The sequence below is a fragment of the Aplidium turbinatum genome, chromosome 15, assembly GCF_918807975.1.
Source record: "Aplidium turbinatum chromosome 15, kaAplTurb1.1, whole genome shotgun sequence".
In the NCBI taxonomy this organism is placed as follows: domain Eukaryota; kingdom Metazoa; phylum Chordata; class Ascidiacea; order Aplousobranchia; family Polyclinidae; genus Aplidium; species Aplidium turbinatum.
The window spans coordinates 5,919,444-5,929,060 of NC_137486.1; positions in this window are offsets into that span (position 1 = coordinate 5,919,444).

Sequence of the window (9,617 nt, forward strand, 5' to 3'; positions counted from 1 at the left end):
ACAAAATCGCCACTCATAGACAAATTTGTCGCCCAGATGCAATACCAGCCATCCCAAAGATGCTACCTTTGTCTGCATATTCAATGAACTCAATGAATTATACTTTTTTAACTGAACGGTATCAATTGCAAAATTACCGATTTGTTTGTTATTGTGGCCAATCAAGTGCTCTACATAAGATTAGGCTTACCATATTTTTGTGACTTCAAAACGGGACGCCTCCAAAGACCAAGACCACTTAGCTGTGATTTTTAACTTTAGATTTTCCGATATTATTACATAGGCCTACATTTAAAGCCATCCCGGCTGTCTTTATTGACCGTATTGTCATCGAGAGTGCATGCGCATATTCTCTTGTCTAAATATCGGTTTCAGTTCGAAAAATAGAAAGGAATTAACGTTATCGATACAAAATAATTCGAATTTAGATTGTTTTCTGTAAAGCAAAAGGAAGAAGAATAATAATATAAATAGCCTGCGGTTTTCAAGTCGATAAGTAACTCCCAATTGCACTGAATTTACCCAACACTGCGTACATTGTACAAGCATTTGCGAATTTACTTATTCGCTCAATCACACTTTTCTGTAGATAACACCTTCTTCAAAAAGACATTGTTCAATTTTACATTCTCGTAAAAGTCAGAGCATGACCAATTAGTATTGATTTTACATGTGATAACGGCTTTCACAATCTGCTCCAGCATCCTGCTTCTGCTCTCAGACATGCTCTTCATGATGGAAAAAAAATCTTTCAAGGGTTGCGGATGTTCCGAGTAAACAAAATATGAACTCTACCAGCTTTAGAAACTTTGCAACGCAAATGCATGTTTTTTCGAATTCTTTGAACATCTCGACCCACTTTTGTTCTAAAGACGCATTTTGCCAGCTCTCTTTCTTGCAACGTTCAGACATGTGCCGTTTCACTAGTACTTGTTTGTCGAAAAGAGAGTCGCTGTTGATCACCTGCTTCCCAAACATCATGTTGATCTTTTCTGCAGACTCACACACCCGCCCCCAGGATATTTCTTTGTTTAGGTCGATCCAACGATGAGGAAGCACATCTTTATAATTACCATCATAAAAATCCAGATACGATAAGCATTTATCGTAAAAATCTCTTGCATCTTTGTAAAACAAGTTTACGTTTACTTTGCCTGCTTCTTCTAGCTTGCCTAAGAGAGTCAATGCTGCAGATGGGATGAAGTTGTTTTCTGTCTTTTTAAGTAAGTTTAGCTTTAGCTCTGACAGAACATGTACCACATCTACGGCACTAGCGTTTTCCTTTTCTAACTTTAGAATAATCTCGTTGAAGTATTTCAACTGCCCATGAAAAAATTTTGACGCATTTTTTGATGAGTAGGACAACCTTCTTGGGAGTTGAAGTAACTTTTCAATCCCTCAAACATTTCAAGTATTCTTTGCAAAGCTGGTAGCAAAGAGAGAAATCTTGTATTGCCATGTTGCAAGATATGCTGATACTCAATATCTACAAAGTCGCAAAAAATTTTCAGCTCACTAACTCGAGCGGTGTAAATGTGAAAAAAATTATAGATTTTCACAAGACTTTCGACACATACAGGAAGAGTATCCACAGCATGTTGGAGGCAGTTGTGAACAATATGAGCTGTACATCCGATCCCTGTCAGATCTCTTTCGATCTTTTCTTTCACTTTGAAGAAAACATTATTTTGCCCTTTTGCCTTTGCATTATTTTGCCCAAAATCACGCATTCACCTTCAGCAAGTAGGCTACCGGAACGCTACACAGTAACAACAGTAACGAGAACATGCTAATTGGTAATGTTCGTGTATTATGCTGGCTGAACGCCAAAGCGGGACGTTTGGCTGACCGGTCGGGACAAGACGTTAAAAAGCGAGACTGTCCCGCGTAAAATGGGACATATGGTAAGCCTACATAAGATACCCAAATGAAAACTTTGGGAAGGGGGTCAATTTTGTTTCATTAATAGTTAAAATGGGTCGCGTCATAAAAAACATCAAAAACCACTACTCTAGGCATACCATATTTTCGTGATTGAAAATCAGGTATCAGAAGGGGTACGGTACCTTTAAAATAAATACCCATTGTCAGACATTGTTTCTTGCCTGACAATGCTTGAAAGAAGGACAAAGTTCCTGACAATGGCTATTTAGAGGGGATGCAACCTAGTTCGTACCCTCAGTTCATACCCTGAAAAGATCGAGAGAAAACATTAAAAAAAGCGGAAGTCGCTGATCGCAGTTTCAGCAAACATTTTAAAATTTTTCCCCTGAAAAGATTGAGGGAAAGATAGCACAAAGCCGAAGTCGCTGATCGCAGTTTCCGCTAACCCTAACCCTATCCTAACGCTAACCCTCGCTCATCGCAGTTTCTGCAAACATTTTTCCGCAGTTTCCGCTAACCCTAACCATAGACTAATCTATGCTCTAACCCTAACCTTCGCTGATTGCAGTTTCCGCAAACATTTTTCCGTAGTTTCCGCTAACCCTTACCCTAACTCTCTAACCATAGAGTAATCTATGCTCTAACCCTAATCCTCGCTGATCGCAGTTTCCGCAAACATTGTTTTGCAATTTCCGCTAACTGCAGTTTCTGCTAAGCTTTACCTTAACCATAGAGTAATCTATGCTCTAACCCTCGCTGATCGCAGTTTCCGCAAACATTTTTTCGTAGTTTTGCAGTTTCCGTTATCTGCAGTTCCCGGTAACCTTTACCCTAACCATAGAGTAATCTATGCTCTAACCCTCGCTGATCGCAGTTTCCGCAAATATTTTTCCGCTGTTTCATTTTTCCGCAGTTTCTGCTAACCCTAACCCTCGAGTTTGTTTGCGGAAGCTCCGATCAGCGAGTTCGGCTTTGTGCTATTAAACTGCGATCAGCGACTTCGGCTTTTTTTAATTTTTTCTCTCAATCTTTTCAGGGTACGAACTGTTCAGAGTACGAACTAGGTTGCACCCATTTAGAGGCACCGTTCAGAAGTCTAGCGGCCAGCAGGGAATGGTATGGAAGTCAAATTTTGCTATGGAAGATGGAAAGAAAGATTTGGATGATGGGATGGAGGACAGTCTTTTATCATTTACTTTTTAATACAATGTTAAGACATAAAAAAATTGAAGTGTTTCCGTTTGATTACATTTCTTATACTAAAATATTTTCGATTTTCCATTTGTATTATATTATATTGAACCAGTGAGACTGTTGTCCGGACGGTTATTTAAGCATGAGAAATCGACAACCTTTCACACCCCATGAGGAGCAATAGTTTCAATTCAGATCAGTCATTTAAATGCACTATATTGCTCATGAACGATTCTATTTTTGCGAACACTTGAACAATCAACCAAATAGCCTAATCTGAGAAACAACAACATTATGTGGCAGCATATGGAGCGCTTTGAAAATTAAAGTGCTAAGTGACAGTGTAATTTAATGAATCAAGGTAATTTCAGTATAGCTTCATTATGCTGGTGCGGTAGGGCAGGGCTATGTTGCACAGAACTGATATATCAAACGCAATAACTTTTATCCATGTGGTTATTTAATTCAACAGACCCCACAACTTTAAATAAAACTTAAGCGACAGAAGCTTGTAAATAAACTTACCCCGCTACAAACCCAAATACACACCGGGCAGTAATTACAGCGAAAACAAACAAAAGCAGCTGCTCTTACCTATGCTCTACTAACCAGCAAAAACTTGTTGACGATACACTAGGAAGCATCGAAAAAATCTATGCTGTTTCGTTACACATTATTTTTGTCCTTTTCTAGTTCATCTTTATTCTATTTCCATCTTGTTTCCTTTCCTGGCTCAACACTCAGCACCTCAAGCAAGTGTTGCAGAGTATTTCACTGTGCAAACAATAACGTAGCCTATTCAAAAGTACCGGTAGCTCAAAGAACCGCCATCGGCCAAAGGGAACATTCAAATATTATGTAACGCCTTCGAGGGGGAGGGCGGGGGTTATGCAAAGCGTTACGTTAGCGTCACATCGGAGGGGTAGGGGTTCAAGCAAAACGTTACCGGTACGTAACGCTTTCGAGTACGGAATGGTAGTTTTTTGTGCTGAATTTGTAGTGAAAAAGCGTTACATGGGGGAGGGGGGGTTGAAAAAAACGTTGCGTTGACGTTACATGGGGGAGGGGGGGTCAAAAATTCGGAAAAAAAGCGTCACGTAATATTTGAACGTTCCCAAACCAAAAAATAAAACGCCAGGCAATGTCAAAAAGAGCCCAATTTGGCAAGACCACGGCAATCTTCATTCACAGACCATGCATTTAAAATTTGACGAGAGGCCAATAAGCTGGTAGCCTAAATCGCTTGTTTAAGTTAATAGTTTGAGTAATACCTAGTTGATGAGTTACGGTAGGTAGGGTCATGCGGGGTCAAACGGGACACTTTTTCAGTTTTTTGAATGCCACATAAAACCTATGATGAAATTTAAAAAAAAAATATTTACCACAGAGCATTACACCTTTCAGCAATGAAATAAGACATTTTTCAAAAAAATTGAAAACTTGCAAAAACATAAAAAAATGTGCTAAGCTGGGGTAGGTGTGGCCCGTTTGACCCCATCAGCTGTGGGGTCAAATGGGCCACAACTTCTAAACGTCTAAATGGTAAGGAAAGAACTTTAATTTTGCTGTTTTATCACATACCTGTTGGGTGGCATGTATTTTGTTCAAGTGATGCTCAACAATTTTAGCAATAAAGGCCTTCTACGCCTTTTTCAGATAAAGGTAGAACACATAATTTGCACTGCTCTTTTTTGCAACTAAAATTGAACGATATGAATAAGGAAACATTTTACAAATGTTCAATTTTAAACGGGCAGTCATAAACAGAGTAAAAAGGGCCAAGTCAAACAGCAGGGTCTATAGTTGACAATTGAAATAGGATACTATACAATAGGGTGATTCATAAATTGGGGAAAAGTTAAAAGTTTGAAATTCAAGTCTGACACCCTCTCGCATCGTGTCAATACCTGAAAAAATAATCCTGTCAAATTTTTGGGGCAACTGAAAACATTTTTAAGGTTGCTACCTACTTTGAAAGCTTCACCGAATACACTAATAGCAACACGGGATTACATGATAGGAATATAATGACAAAATTACTCAAAATTAATTAGTTCAGTGTTGACAGATGTCCAGAATGTTACTAGTTATAGTTATTGCATCAGTGTAGACTTATTCCTATCTGGATACAGCTGTCTGAAGGTTTAGACTGTCATGAGGAGGAACTGCTTTTGCTCTTTGTCATTGGTGTGCAGAAAATTGTATTCGCACATCATGCTCAAATTTGTATTCGCCACTCCACATTCAGTTATGTCATTCACAACTCTCATGCCAAGTAGAGTCGATTTTGTAGCAATGTAGGTGTCATTGGGTTCCTAAAGAGTTGGGTCTTGACTCAAAAAGTCAAAATGCAGTTCAATAATTTTTAAAAATCGTGTGTTGTTTGCTGTGATGAAGTCCTGCAGTTCTTTCCTATTGACAGTTATCAAGTCCACAATGGCACGTTTAGAAGGGTTCTCAAATCTTGGACTTTTCAAAGCCTTTACCACTTTCAGTTTTATGCTTTCTATTTTCTTTTTGCTCAAGAAGAAAAGGCATGTCTAGAGCTAATCATGCAACCAACAGCTAAGTCTAATAGTAATAATAGGCCTGTTTACCTAAAAAAATACCATATAAATTAAATAGAATTAAAAAAGTTATGCAAGTGAGCTATAACTTGTCAAAAAGCCAATGTGGCCCATTTGACCCCATTTTATTTAAACAGAAAAATTACAAAAAGTAAAAAAGTGGGACTATTAATATTTTCAACATACTAATTCAGCATTCTGGGGTGTATGCTGTTCAGTAAATTTTCATTGCAGCTTAATTAGTTTTTGTGGTATACCAAAGTTTTTTTGGTAAATTTTCAAATTTTAATATTTTCACATTTTTTGGCCACTTTTTGCATCATCTAAAGTATATTTTCCAAGTGTAGATCTGTGTTTGTTTTACATGATGCAAATCTATGGGAAAGCAGCTTTAAAATGAGCTATTAACTTCCGATTTTAGAAAAGAATAAGTAGGAAAAAAATGTGATAAGTAAACAAAGTAACAGAATGGCCCGTTTGCCCCCGCGTCCCATTTGACCCCGCTTGACCCTACCGTACCTGTTAATTCAAAGTCCCGGTGCAACCTAATTCGTACCGTTAGTTCGTACCTTGAAAAGATCAAGAGAAAAAATTAAAGAAAGCCGAAGTCGCTGATTGCAGTTTCCGCAAACATTTTAAAAGGGTTAGGGTATCGGAGTATCGGTAACCGCAAACAACAAAAAATAGAACCAACATCGCTGATCGCAGTTTCCGTTTTTCCGCAAACATTTTAAAAGGGTTAGGGCCAGTGATCTATGGTTAGGGTTGATCGGAGTTTCCGCAAACATTTTAAAAGAGTTACTTCAGTTCGGTTTATTTTTTGTTTTTGTTGGCGAAAAAGAAAGACACAAAAAGCAAAAACACAATAAACACAAATAATTCGCACAACAAGGATGGCAGCGAAAGACCAAAAGGTCACCAAAGTCAGCTGCCACCCAAACATTTAAACAAAAGACCCAAAATTAAGAACATCAACACATACGCAGGGGCGCCGGAAGCGGGGAGGAAGGGGGGGCATATTCCCCCCCTGCAGATGGAGGGGCAGGGGGGGCAATGGTGCCCTTTTAAAGTCATGTAAGCTACTGCACATGTTGCAATATAACGATTTCTGCTATTCGCTGTTAGCCTAATAATAATCTTTCATTTTTGCCTCAAAATAATATTTACGGCACAAAATTTTGCAACACAGTACAGGCCTTAAAACTCGTTTTTTTTTCGACAGCCATCGTGGCCTACCGGGAGCTCCTTCTCGGCGGCCAAATCTGCGTGCTTGCAGGCCAAAATACAAATAACGATAGCACAAGTAAATAATAGAATTAAACTTGCAACAATGCTAAAATGATCACTTAGCGTTGTTGAAGTCTGGGCCTGGGCGACGTCCTACAATAGAATCGCTGCACCACGCAATAACTGCTTTATCGGGATTGTAATCCAGTACTATTCAAACGACACTCGCACGAGTGTCTCCAATGTGGCTGATTTTATAAAAGTTCGCTACTCCCCTAGAATTCTTTTTAGCAACGAAAAACAACGTTCGACATGTGTTGACGATGACGGCAAGGTAATAAAATAAGTATTTCAATGATTAAAACATTACTTGTAGGCTTTAACTGCCCTTTATCAGAACTGATGATGCACTAGCAAGTGCGAAATATTTTTTCTGTTACATCTGCTGACATCTGATCCTGTTGCCTTAGCAATTGAGGTTTTAGCTATTTCAATAATGCACAATTCCCCATTGATGTCAACTAACTTTGTTCTCCTTTTTAACAACGGATCAATGTCCGACAACATCGAATCGACATAAAAACGACAATATTGACAGCCGATGTAAATTAGCAATTCGGATTAAGATTTTGTTAAAATAAACGTCGGGAATTACAAACAAGACTTACAGCGCTGGCGATCGCAGATGGATATATTCCATCAATAACAAATATTCCCATAGACCCGTACAATGCAACAGTGGCGATTATGACGCGCTGACCTAACTTTGCGTCACTCTTTGATACTGCTTGTTTTCGACAGTTAATCCACGATCATTGTATTGCGAAATTAAGTAATTGGCTAGGAGAGACCGGCGGCCAAACTTGGCCGATTGAGGAAGTAGCACCGGCGGTTCATTCAAGCACTACTTAGCGGCCATGGCCGCAGGCTGCTTTAAGGCTTGACAGTAGGTTACATCATTATAAAATAGCATGATGCCCTTCTTTGTATACCGGACACTTGTAGGCTATCATTACTCAATACATAGTGAGCTGATAGATTAGCATTATCGCTATGTCTTATCTCAAAACTTGAAAAAAAATTGGCCTTTTAGTAAACAAAAGTGCCCCTTTTTCGTAATCTTGCCCCCCCAGTCAAAAATCGTTCCGGCGCCCCTGCACATACGGTATAATTAAGGTTAGGGTGTTTTTGCAAACAAACAAACAAACTGAAAAGATCGAGAGAAAAAAATAGAACAAAGCCGAAGCCGTTGATCGCAGCATAGACTGATCGCAGTTTCCGGTTTTCCGCAGTTTCCGTAAACATCTTAAAATTTCCGGTAATGATCCTAAGAGTTTGCCGAAGTCCCTGATCCCAGTTTCCGCAAACATTTTAAAAGGGTTAGAGTTGATCGGAGTTTCCGCAAAAATTTAAAAAAGGTATGGGGTTAGGGTTGGTCGGAGTTTCCGCAAACATTTTAAAATTTCTGGTAAGCTAATAATCCATAGAGTTGTTGATTGTTTGCGGAAAATTTTAAAATGTTTGCGGAAACTGCAATCAGCGACTTTTTTATTTTTTCTCTCGATCTTTTCAAGGTACGAACTGACGGTACAAATTGTTCATGGTACGAATTAAGTTGCATCCCAAAGTCCCGATTATTAATAAGTAATGATATTATTAATATTTATTTACGTCAGACCAAGTTGTCCATATTCAAAACAAAACAACGAAACAATACATAAACCGCAAGTGCACATTAGGTTACAGAGACCCACTTTCGATGTCGTCAGTTTAAAAGCTCAGTAGCTCACTAAATATTAACTGTTACAAATTTACATACAATGATAATCAATAATAATAATAATCATGCTTTTATTTGCGCCCATTGCAATGACATAGGCTACAGTGCACTGCGATCACAGATGCGATATAACAGATACTGTTGTGTTGAAAATGAATTCTTAGTTCCGCCCGTGAACTCACACCCATAGATGAGAAGTATAAAAGAAATGATAACTTTAATGTACAAACGATACCACCCAGTATATCGTGGACGCGTGAAAATAGCAAGACAGTCCGACCCTCGTGTCGTTATCTTCTATCGTTGATCACGGTCTTTCTGTAAACGAAAAGACCTTGGCTACTAACATAAAATAATTACGCTTAAAATGACGTTATAAACACGTTCAAATCAAAACAATCTACGATATACAGTATAAGAATCAAAGGAGTCTACAAAACGGCAAACAAATCTACAAATCGATGTTACGTCGGAAGAACCGAATTATTAAACATTTTGTCGAAATGTGCTCTGTTGATCAATAACTAAAAAACAATAATGAAATAGCAACATAAACTCACCGAAATTTTGTCGGGCGATCCTTATAACTACTAAATCGATTCTCAACAGAATTGGTACGTTCATGTACTGTAGTTCACTAATGTAACATTAAAATTATGAGTTTCGCTAAGAACAGACTTCATATATAGTACGAAAAGAGAAGAGAAATGATTCCAATGATAGCGTCATACTCAAAAAGATACAAGCTGCCTTTGCCGGCGCAAACTTCTAACTACGTTGGTTCAACGTCAAGATACACAGAGTAGACAAAATGTAAGATTTTGCTGACGCTCAAATAAACGGCTAAACGAAGCAGCATTCACAATAACAACACATTGGGCATTACGTAGCGGGTTTAGCATCAAAACAAACCAGTCAGTTGAGGTCAGTCGCCTAAAAACTCTGTTTATGGCACAAATTATCAG